Below are 12,020 nucleotides of genomic sequence, written 5' to 3' on the forward strand. Positions count from 1 at the left end.
AGTCATACACCCCACACCAAGAGGTACGTACCTGACCGAAGGCCACTGCAACTTGACCATAGCTCATACAACAGCCCCACACCCATAAAAAATTAAAACAAACAGCAGGGTGGAACTGCGTGCAGCCCAAACACAGGCCACACAGAAACTTTAATTAGTAGCTCACTGAGCTAAATAGTGCCAACAGGGCCAATGACCAGTCCAGAAAATTCACATTGTCCTATGGCCACAACTGGTCACACCTGACTCCCACAAGTGCTGGGTACTTCACTGAACGGGGCACCATATGGGGATCCAGGCACCTCACAGAAGAGGGGTGGGTGGGGCGATTTTAGACAGGGGTAGGACTTTCACTTGCGTGAGGAGGTTGGAGGGGGGTGGGCTTCTCTTTTGAAGGGGTGGGGGCTGTTTGGCTCTGGTGGAGCTGGATGGCCTAGGCTCTGAGCGGGCCTTCTTCTTCACCGGGGAAGGGGCACGGGAATGGGAAGGCTGGACCGGGGTGGGCTGTGATGTGGAAGGAGCGGAAAGGGCAAGGAGGTAGGCACGTTTGGGGACAAGACTGGGTGGGCCAGTGGGTTGGAACAGGTCTTCACGGGAGAGGAAAAGTTTCTTGGGAGCAATTGGGATGGGCGAGGGATTGGAGGCAGAGGGAGTTGATGTATGGGGTGTAGGTGTGCGTGTAGTGGTTGCATGTGACTGCTCAGAATGCTGTGGTGTGGTGGATGTCTGATGGGTGGGTGTCTTGGTGCGTTTGTGTGTTTTGGGAGGTGGGGGGGATGGACACAGTGGGAGAAGACAGACAGCTAGTGTGGATGTGTGTTGGGTGGGTGTCTGCAAGTCTGGTGAGTGTGCTGCATGTGTCAACTACAGTAGAGGAGTGCAGGTGTGGTGTATGGGGTGCATGTATGGCTGTCTGCTATCGTGGTGAGTGCAGGAAGAGGAGCAGTAACAGTGAGTGAAGGTGCAGTGCATGAGGGTGTGGATGTAGAGGGGATAGACAGGGAGGCGGAAGAGGTGGGCACACTGGGGGAAGTGGACTTTGTCGTGTGTGCAGATGTCTGTTGGCTGGGTGAATGCTTGTGGTGGGAGGTGTGGTGCTTGTGTTTTGGAGTGTGCTTCTTGTGTGTTGATGTGCCTGTAAGCGGGTCTGATTGTGTGCTTTCGACGGGTGAAGGGAGTGGGGTGCTGGAAAGGGTAGAGGAGGTTGGAGGGGGGACTAAATGGCCAGGGAAACTGGCTGCCATCCAAGAGGAGGCCAGAGCCCTGAAAAGATCTCTGTAGGGCAGACACAGCACTGTGAATGCCATCCAGATAGGCATTGATCTGCCGCACCTCTATATCAGACCCTGGATGACATTGGCGATGGTTGTCTGCCCTACAGAGATGGTTCTCAGAAGGTCAATAGCCTCCTCTGTGAGGGTAGCAGGGCTGACTGGGGCAGGGGAGTAGGTGCCTGGGGTGAAGGAGAAACTCGGTGGGGAGCAGAAGGGAGGGCGGTGATGGTGTGGGTGGTGGCGGAAGATCTCACGGTAGTGGTGTGTCCACTAGGGTCAGCCACCACCGGAGGACCTCCATCGGAGGAGGTCTCAGAGTCACTACCTCCTGTGGTAGTAGCCTCCCCCGTGGAAGTCCCCTCACCCTCCCACCCATTGGTCCCCTGGGCGTCCGTTGTCTCTGCCTCGGAGGATCCGTGGTCCGCTGCCTCTCCACTTGCTGATGCCTCAGCTCCCTCGCCTGATGTTGATGCTGTACCAAACGAACACAAGAGAACAGGGATGGGGAGACAAAACAGGAGAGACACTTGTAAATAGCTGAATGCTGATACACAATGGCCAGACATACACCCACTCAGCAGACACACTCAACAGGCAGCACCGTGCACTATGTCCATGGCCATGCCCCTGACTACTGAGCAGAATACTGACCTACACCCATCCCCTGAAATAGTATTGGAGCTGAGGTAGGTGAAACCTGACAGGGACACCCCTGCACCATTTGGGGAACATACAGTAGATGGACACCAATCAAATTCCCTGCTCTAAGCCCTATCGCACACACACTCATCCTTCTAGACTGAAGTATGGTCTGTGAGTACTCACCCCCTTGTGACTGCTGTGCAGCCTTCAAGCGCCCATCCAGATCTGGGTACGCCACCGCCAGGATTCGACGCATGAGGGGGGTCAGTGCCCGACGGGCACCCCTTCCACATTGGGAGGACTTCTCCAGCTGGGCCTCAGTGATCTTTCGCGCCTGGCGCCGCAGGTTCTCCCACCTCTTTCGACAGTGGGTGCTCCGCCGGTTGTAGACCCCCAGGGTCCGTACCTCCTTGACGATGGCATGCCAATGTGCCCTCTTCTGGTGGGCGCTGACCTAGTAGGGTGACACAGAAATGGAACACAGTGGTCAGGCACTTGCACGATGGGAACAGCTGGCAGAATCTCAAACATAGGACTGACAGTACTCTCAGACATGCAGGACAGTGGCACGCAGCATTCCATGCACCATGGCCCATCCTGGCTCACAGGAGCACACATATGTGCAAGCCACTCCATCCATTACTCACACAGTGCCCCCCAAACCCGGACTCACCTGTACCTCTGGCCGTCCGTAGAGTCTGTCATACAGGGGCAGGACTCCTTCCACTAGCTTCTCCAGTTCTTCCTGGGTGAAGGCCGGGGCCCTTTCCCCTTCACAATGTGGAACATCCATAGCCAGAGGCAGACGACAGCAGTACACAGAGTGGGGTACCTGTCCGCACGAGATCAGCGTGATCAAACGATGGCGAATGCGCGTACGTTCCGCGGGGGTATGCACCGTCACGGCGATCATGATACGCCAGGAATCCCCATTGGCATCCATGTTATCCATTGAAGGTGCGAACAGCGGTCAACACCGCCGTATGCTGTGATGTCAACCGTTAGCGGTATTAGGTCACTTCCACAACGAAGGGGCAGAACTACAGTGGGCAGACATTTTTCCATCACCTACGCATCTTGAAATTCATAGTACTCACAATGCAGGGCCTACTAGCCACATGAAACACCTAGGCCTCTAGCCATTGCGTATAGTAGCACACATGATTTACTCTGTTCCCTCCTAGTGATGTACATGTACATCTGTCAGGTTACAGTTATTGCACAGACACTACTATGAAAAATGCACTGCATGTATTTGGCAATATGCCACTGTATGTGTGCACATTACTCCTTTTTGTAACCCCTCATAGGTACCGACCCTTGTCAGATCATTATCACTTACAGACTCACACGTGCAACTATTCAGGACCTATGTGCATTACTGGATCCTGCACGGACTCCCGGAAATCGTAATCAGCATGCCATTCCAACTGAGGTGCAGGTGCTCTCCGCACTCCATTTCCTGGCCACAGGCTCATTTCAAGTGACAGTGGGCATGGGTGCTGGTTTCTCACAGCCAGTGTTCAGCCAGGTACTGACAAGATTTCTGAATGCATTTGTACAACATCTGCAATCCTATGTGCGATTCCCCCAAAGTGCTGACCTTCCTGCCATTAAGTCTGACTTCTGTGCCTTTGCAAACATTCCCCATGTCCTACGTGCCATCGATGGCACCCACTTAGCTATCATCCCCCCAAGAGTGAGAACAGGTGTACAGAAACAGGAAGAACTTTCACTCCATGAACATCCAATTGGTATGTACTGCAGACCAGTACATTTCCCATGTGAATGCCATGTTTCTTGGTTCAGTCCATGATTAATTTGTTTTGAGGAACAGTAGTGTGCCACAGCAGATGGAACAACTACAAAAGAACAGAGGGTGGATCATAGGTAAGTTTGCCTGTCACTAACTGACACATTGCAGAAAACCTGCCTGTCTGACTAAGGGACATTACAATGACGACTCTGTATTGACCCTTTTTCTAGGTGATTCCGGCTATCCAAACTTGCGTTGGCTCCTGACACCAGTGAGGAATCCCAGGACGGATGCAGAGAGGAAATACAATGAAACCCATGGATGTACTAGGAGGGTGATAGAGCATGCTATAGGTATCCTGAAGGCTAGATTCCGGTGTCTACATATCTCTGGGGGTTCCCTGGCCTATGGGCCTGATAAGGTGTGTAGAATAGTGGTGGCCTGCTGCATGCTGCACAACGTAGCTGTGAGACATTCTATCCCCCTTTTAGAGGTGGAAGGTGCTATAGGTCCTGATCAGCTACCTCAGAGAGGTGAGGAGAGTGATGGTGATGGTGAGGGTGAGGATGAGGAAGGGGAAGATGTCAATTCCAGGAACCAACTGATATAACTCTACTTCTACTTCTAATAACTGTCTGGGACTTAAGCCTGTAATTGTGGTTTGTGACTGATACTGTCAGTGTGCCATGTCATATAGGGGGGATTGGTCATGATAGGCGAGACATGGACCTCTTCTGAATGGTACTGACAGACAATATATGCATTCCCTCCTTGCCTAATTTGAAACACACATTACCACCACCAAGCACAAATTGACAAAGTTGTTCTCTGCCAGTTGCATCCATACTCCACTTTGTTCAACATTGAAGACAGGGGACAGTGTTACAGGTGAGAAATGTGTTTTATTGGTCGAATACAGTGAATTGTGCTATATACAGTGATGGAAGTCGTAAGGGTTGGGTGTCCTCAAAACCGACTTGGGGGCAGCCCTGTTGGATGTCAGAGGTGGGTCCTATTTGTAGTATAGTACTTCAATTTGCCCTCAGCTAAGTGTTGTTGGTGAAAGGGTGGGATGGTTGCTTTGCAGTAGTAGCAGTGTCAGTTGTTGGAGTGGGGCTTGTTCTTAGCTGGGTTTCCAGTGCCATATCTTGGCCTGAGAATATGTTTGGGCGCCTGCTGTGGAGCTTCTTGGGGTGGCATAGTTGGCCCTTGTGATTCCTCGGAGGGTATTTCCTGTGCTGTTTCTGCTGCTTGGGTCATCTGTTGCTGGTTGTCCAGGGCTGTTGTGGGGGCCTCTTGTCCGGTGTGGGTGTCTGACTGTTTGTTGGCCAACTGCAGCAGTGCTCCAGCAATGGTGGCCGTTGTGGCATTGTGTTCTTTCCACTGCTCCATGGCCTGTTGGTGTTGTTGCTGACTTTGCTCCAGGGTGGACACACTCTGTGCCATCCTGTCTTGGGTATGTTAGTAGGCCCCCAATACCTCTGCAATGACGTCCTGGGCTGCTGCATCCATCCGGTGCCCTACCCCCTGACACACTGTGGCACTTGAACTTGCCCTAGCCCCAGCCCCCTGTGCCTGTGTCTTCTGCGCAGGTCTTGACGTGCCACTTGTACTGGGGCCCTCGCCTTCCTGCATGTTGGGAGTGGGAGACTATGGCCTCTGTAGCTTTGTTCCACCTGTCTGTGCCCTGGGTACACGGGTGTGGGTTCGCCTCCCCTGGCCTGCTGGTCTTGACAGGTTGTTAGGGGTGACAGTGGTTTCCTGGGTGGGGCTGCTGCATGGTGAGCATCCAGGGCTATGTGAGGGGCCTGCCTGCTCATCAGTGTCCAGGGGTCCTTCGCCAAGGTCTTGTGATGTGCCTCTGTCTCTCTGGAGTGCTGTGGCACTCCTTGTCCCCTCCATTAGGGTTGCATGGGTGGTGGTGCCTGTTGGGGGACATAGACATGTCTGTTACATATGCCTAAGAGTTTGAGGTGTACAGAACTGTGCAATTTTGTGCTGGTGTGACTTTCAGTGGCCTTCCAGGGTGCCTTTGAGAGGTGGACATTGCATTTAGTGGCAGTGGTATTATTCCATTGTGGGTATGTGCGGGGGTGGTTGGCCATGCACAGTGGGAGTGATGTGGACCTGGTAGTGAGTTGTCGGTAATGCAGGGTGGTGGTTGTGGTGGGTAATTGCCGGGTGGGGTGTGGGTCGAGGTAGGTGTGGGTGGGGTGGGGTGGTGCATGCATTGCAGATGTGTTGTATATGGGGTAATTGTAGATGACTTACCAGAGTCAGTTCCTCCAGTGAGTCCCTCTGGGTGCAGGATGGGGAGTACCTTCTCGTCCCAGTCGGTGTAGTCTGGTGGTGTTGGTGGCGGTCCTCCCCCAGTCTTCTGCACTGCGATGTGGTGCCTAGCTGCCATGCCACGGACCTTCTCCCACAGGTCATTCCATCTCTTGCGGATGTCGTCCCTGGTGCGTGGATGGTGTCCCACTGCATTCACCCTGTTGACAGTGGTCTGCCACAGCTCCAATTTCCGCGCGATGGATGTGTGGTGCACCTCGGACCCGAATATTTGTGGCTCCACCTTCAGGATCTCGTCCACCATGGTCCTTAGCTCCCTTTCGGTGAAGCGTGGATTTTTTTTGTGGGGGGGGACATGGTGAGGGTGGTGGATGGCGTCGGGACGGGGTGTGGGTGCTCCTGTGTGGGTCGATATGCGTGTCCTATATGCTGGCGTTCGCTGTATGGCTCTGGTGCTCTCCATCTTCTGGTCCCGGTTTCGTTGCAAGGGATTGTGGGGTGTGTCTGGGGGTGTTTTATGGGGTTCTGGATGTGTCAGGTGTGTGGGTGATAGGCCTACCCAATGTGTGCACTTGTTGCTGTTGAGTCCACTTGCCGGCCGTGGCGGTCGTAGCCGCCAATGGTCGTCCGGCCTCCACTGTCCGCTGAGGTGATTTGTGCATCATTATTTGCAGGGCGGGATGTGGGTGTGCTTGGCGGTGGTGGGGTGGGGTGGGCCGGGATTCCCGCCAACAGTGTCCTAGCGGGGAGTGGTGGTCTGTTTTTTTTTTGGCGGGGTTTGGTTTTTCAATCATTATATGGCGGGTTTCCATTCGCCGCCACCGGCTGGATTCTGTTCACCGCCGACGGTGGTCTTTCCCACCATGTTCATAATGACCGCCTTAGTCTGTGAACCTTTGCATTTTTTTCCCGCTTGTGAGTCCCGTGCAGTTTGTTTCCCTTCTGCTTTGCCCTCCCAACACATAAGTAAGGAGTATTGAGCAGTTGTTGAGAGATATTGGCAGATCAGTGGGAGACTGAGTGGTACAGTTAGCCTTACATGCACGGTCAAGGTATTTCTAAGATTCACCTTTGAATATGCCTGTTTGCTTGAGTACCAACTGTATGTATCATTGTACTTCTTGTGTATATCCTTACTCTAATGTAATACTTTATTTGCCATAGTTATTGTGTACTCTCCCACTTTTAAAAAAAATTCTTATCTGTAAACGCAAACGAATGATCTCATAAAACTTGATGGCTGTGGTATCTTAAAGAAATGTGTGCCTTCATATTGCTATAAAATACAAATTAATAGTCTTGGTTGGAAGCACTTCCAAGAACAACTGCATCAATTTATAGGCTTAGCCAAGTGATGATTGCAACGTACGATAATCAATAGACATTCATGAAAACTGTGCATCTTACTCAAACAGTAATATCAGTTCAACTAAAGCTACATGGTTAAATAAGGGAAGATAGCAGTGGAAAGAGTAGCTTACCAAAATGGGTATGACATTTACTTCCCACCAAACAGATACTGTTCTTCACTTGCTGCCTCTAATCATTAGCCTCATTCTTAACCAATTCTACGGTACCCACATTTTATTTTGTATTTCCCCCTTTTCATGCACTGCCTTTAAATCAAACGACGCATATCTGGAACTGAATAGACACAGCATCAAAGTATTACAGTATGGACAAGTAAACTAGGTGCACAAATGGCTTCCTTATCAAATCCCAAACAGACATTGTGGATAAAAAATAAAAAAAGTTTGCAGTCTTTACACCAAAATGGACTGCATTGTGTTATCAGTTATTAGTTAGGTTAAGAGCCATAGAAGTTAGTGAACATACAAAAAAAAGACAAAACACATTTGCATCTGCATTGCTGGGCATACATGCGAGGTACAGGGACAACGTTTCTGAGTTCAAGTGTGTTGACCTTGCAGGCACCTGGGAAGTACAATGACATAGTGGTTTTGTGTGACCAAAGGGCCACAGCCTGGAGCGCACAAGGCTCAGTATGTACTGTCAAGGGATTTAGCTAGCTGTGAAGCTAGTTAAGTTGTGGACTGCCGTGCTAGGGAGGCCAAGTGTGAAAAATGGGAAATGAAAAAAAAAATAAGACACATGTTATACGTTTCCTATGAGTTTAGTAGAACTGTGTATTATATCAACAAGAAGTTCACAAAATAGAGACTTGGTCTGCATATATCATCAGTAAATGTTGATTTGTTTCGACTAGCTCACAGTACCACATCTAAACACCTAACCTTTCCGGGGTCATTGGTAACCTCGAACATGACCACTCTGATCCCCAAGGAATTAGTCCAACCCTTTCACTTGTTACTTTTGCATACCTTAGGAGTCAACAATAAAAGATACAAAAATACATTTTAAATATTTTTGAACAGATCTTATTCTTGTAATACAAACATGTTACAATGATTAAGCAGATGGCACAACATTGCAGTAAGCTTTATAAAATGGTAAAAATGCAAACGTTTCAGCCAGGTTAATTGTCACTAATGTTACTCCTGTCTGTCGCTAATACCTATCCACTAAAGAGAACACAGTGGGAGTACCCTCTGCCGGACCTTTTGGGATGGTCTTACCCCCAGGAAGCCTACCTCTGTGCATTCATGAATGCACTTGTCTAAGTGTGCATGCAATCTTTCTTCTCAGGATGAAGGTCGGAGTCAGCAGAGCTGCATCTCAGTCACAGCACACAGCTGTGGTTTCATCATAACCTCAGCACGAAGTGTCCCTCTCACCAAGTCTAGAATGGATGCTGTTTATATAATACAACTCTGTCCTTGTCATACTGTGGTAGAAGTGCAGAACCGCTTCATTGGTTTGCACAGAGTAAGAAAGTTGTCTCTGATGAGCACAGAGAATCAAAACAAGGGCATTGCATTCTGGTTCTCCATCCCTGGAACTAAATGTGCAGACTGGAAGGGTAAAAATGTCTACCAATAATAAATGCATGTGTCTCTTGTTAAAGAAAAACCTGTAAAAGTCACCACTAGAAAACCATGTCAAGTTAAAAAGGATATCCAAAATGGAGACAAGTTGCAGGCCCTAGAACAATTAGCACAGAGAGGAATGTTTTCTCCAGGCATTGTCACCAATGTCTCACCAGTATTTGCAGAAGCCCATCTCCTTTACAGAGAGTAAGGATGAAGCTGATGTTTGTGAACAACCTGAAGTCTTAAAAGGTCAAATTGTCAATACCTTCTCTGTCTTGTAGTAAGGGAGACAGCGGCTCTCATTGGTGTTAGAGGACTCCTTGGGTAGGTTGAGGGGCTTTCATACACTTCAAGGTCAACAGAAAGGCAGGCTGGCAGTGCTTAAGAAGGCCCACATGCTCAGTCCTAACCATAAAATGTGGGAAGCAAGCTGGCTCCACACTCTGAATTGTACCCTCACCATTGGGGTCCACAGAGGTCTTCAGTCCAAGCAATGTGCATTTAGCTGCAGTGCAGTTGCAGATTGTTTCCAAATTTGTCCAGTCAGTCAGATGCCACCAGGAGACATTATATCTTTGTAATTTCACAGGGCCAGTCAATCAAATTGGATCATGTTTTACGTCCTCTGGAACAGTAGTAGCTGCTGCCCGAGTGCAGATGCTCTGTTTTGCCTTATAGCACTTCATCTGGCAAGAAACCAAGGGCTTTCCCCCACACAGGCTAAAACTGAGAGGGAACAAGAAAATAATTGTAGCTTCCTTCTATAGGCCAAGCTTCTCCTCGATCTTGCAGACCCCATCTTTAAAGCAAAATTATTTTTTCAATCAGTTGTGCACAGGTATACCCTTATGTCAGGGGCACTGATGGCGTAAGCACCGTTTTCTTCCTAACTACTTACTAATATCCAAAAAGGGTTACTATGCCAGGCATTATTGCACATAGTAGTTGCTGATATTACACTTATTTAAAGGTAAAACCATGAAGGGTTGCCAGTTGGCCTGAGCAACTCTACTTCACTTCACTTTACTTTGGGAGGCAAGTAGGCAATTTCCATCACTGCTCATAGGTACCAAAAGTTTCATAGCAGTTAGAAGAGTGGATATACCTTTTGAACTATGGGTGGAGAGACAGATAAAGGTCTCTCTTTGCAGGACTAACCAAAGGGAGGACATTTAGGCGTACCTACCTGCAGTTAGAAGGGGTCTCTAGGATTGCCTTAAACTGCCTCGATGCCAAACGTAAAAATGGGGGCACTGATACTCAAGCTGCACTTTGGTTTTTACCGTTTACATTTGTTACATCATTGAAACTTCTTCCCAGTATGATATACAAATGGGCAAACCCTGCTGGATTTGGAGTCGCTCCCCTGTGAGTTGACTAATTTGATATACTCCATCCACCACTTCACCTTTAGAAATCTGTGGCTGCTGCCTGATTTCGCGCCATTAATTTAAGAGCAAATTCCTAGAGAACAATCACGAATTCCTTCATGCTTTGTTTTTTGAGAAAAAGTGAAGTTGCTATGCAGATGTTTCTAATATTTTTTCATGCCTCTTAGCATGATTTTTTTGCATTCACTACTTCAGTTCTAGTACTTCTTAAACCACAATATCCTGCAGTGTTAATGAGTGTTGGTGAGATTTAGACTTTCACATCCATAGCAGCTTTGTTGGAGATGTTCTGTGCCTTAACCTGCCACTTTTTAAATTAGCATGCCCACCTCATTTCATAAATTATGATTAAGAGACCCTGGTGTAGGCAGACAGTGATAGCTTGCTCTCTAAAACACCTTGACCTCTCCACTTCTTACCATTTAAGTACAATCACTCCACTTCATGCTTGAGATGCATTTCACTTCCTTCAAAGAACAGATCCGGTAGAGGAGTTTGAAACATCATTTCACAGACAGCTCCTTAAAGCATGCTTGAAATATGATATTCTTTTATCCCTGCAGATAATTTAGATCACCAGATTTCTCTCTCAAGCAAGATCAAATACCTCAATAATGTTTTGTGTTTTTTTTGGCACCTGTTAATTTCTACCCTGCACGTAGTGCAGGTCAGGTGGATGCTTCTTCCTACCTAGCTTACTTCACCCTCTACAGCTGAAATGGTCTTGTAGTGACCTTGACCACTAACGACTCCCATCTATTTTCCAAATAGTATTGGACAACTTGTTAGGTCATGTTTTAACTCTTTTCGTTTCTGTAGATTGCGTTAATTAATTCAGCTGAGCCATTAGGCTTTTGATCTAGAAGCTTGGTCTAATTTATTTTGGAGGCCCAGGTCTCATTCCAGTGTAGCAGCATCAACATCTACGTTCCTCACAGGAAACCCCTATCTAGATAGTTGAAGTGTAACTAAATGGCACCCTTAAAAAGCATAATCCTCAGTTAGCACAGCAAAGTCAATAGGACCACTCACACAGGGCCCTCATGTTTATTTACATTTAAATTCACACAATGTTAAGGGATGACGATGACACAGGGGATACATAAAGTTAACAAAGTGGTAGACTTTGCTGGCCCGATTTGTGAACTGCCTTCTGTAGTATGCAAAATCGTACTAGAATATTACTGCTTACATACCAAAAAATTAAATTCACAAACATATGGCTGTGAACTTCTGCCTCTGATCTTTTCTGTGCTGAGATCTTCCACAAGGTGGCGGAGAGCTCCTCACAATTAGGTGTATATTTTAGTAGTAAGTGTTTGAAGGATCAAGTGAAGTAGTGGTCAGAAAAATGAATTTTATTGAAGGTAGACCATATCTGCACCAGTTTAACCTAAAAGGTTCTGCTATACACATTTATATTACCGTAGGGGTCACAGAGCCTCCGCTGTTGTCTGTGTGAGTGGCTCAGGAGCAACAACAAAATTCTTAATGGGTGTTGTCTAACCTGAAGCACCATGGGAGCAAAATGAGTAGTTGAAAATAATTTACAGACAGAAAAGAGAAGTAAGAACAACTGCAACATTTTCATACTATCGCAGAATGGGTGATGAATAGATGAGCTGTGCCGAATAGATGAGCTGTGCCTGGTTGTCAGTAAGAGCCATCCTTTAGATGCATGTGACCTGTGCATTTAAGATGTTAAACATTTTGTTCA

General features: G+C 47.9%; 1 protein-coding gene across 2 annotated transcripts in view; it reads left to right on the forward strand.

Annotated features, from left to right (window-relative positions):
- Window positions 1-12,020, forward strand: part of URI1 (URI1 prefoldin like chaperone) — a 427,315-nt gene that overhangs the window by 331,530 nt on the left and 83,765 nt on the right. The gene's annotated exons all lie outside the window — the stretch shown is intronic.

This window comes from Pleurodeles waltl, chromosome 12 (assembly GCF_031143425.1).
Source record: "Pleurodeles waltl isolate 20211129_DDA chromosome 12, aPleWal1.hap1.20221129, whole genome shotgun sequence".
Taxonomy (NCBI): domain Eukaryota; kingdom Metazoa; phylum Chordata; class Amphibia; order Caudata; family Salamandridae; genus Pleurodeles; species Pleurodeles waltl.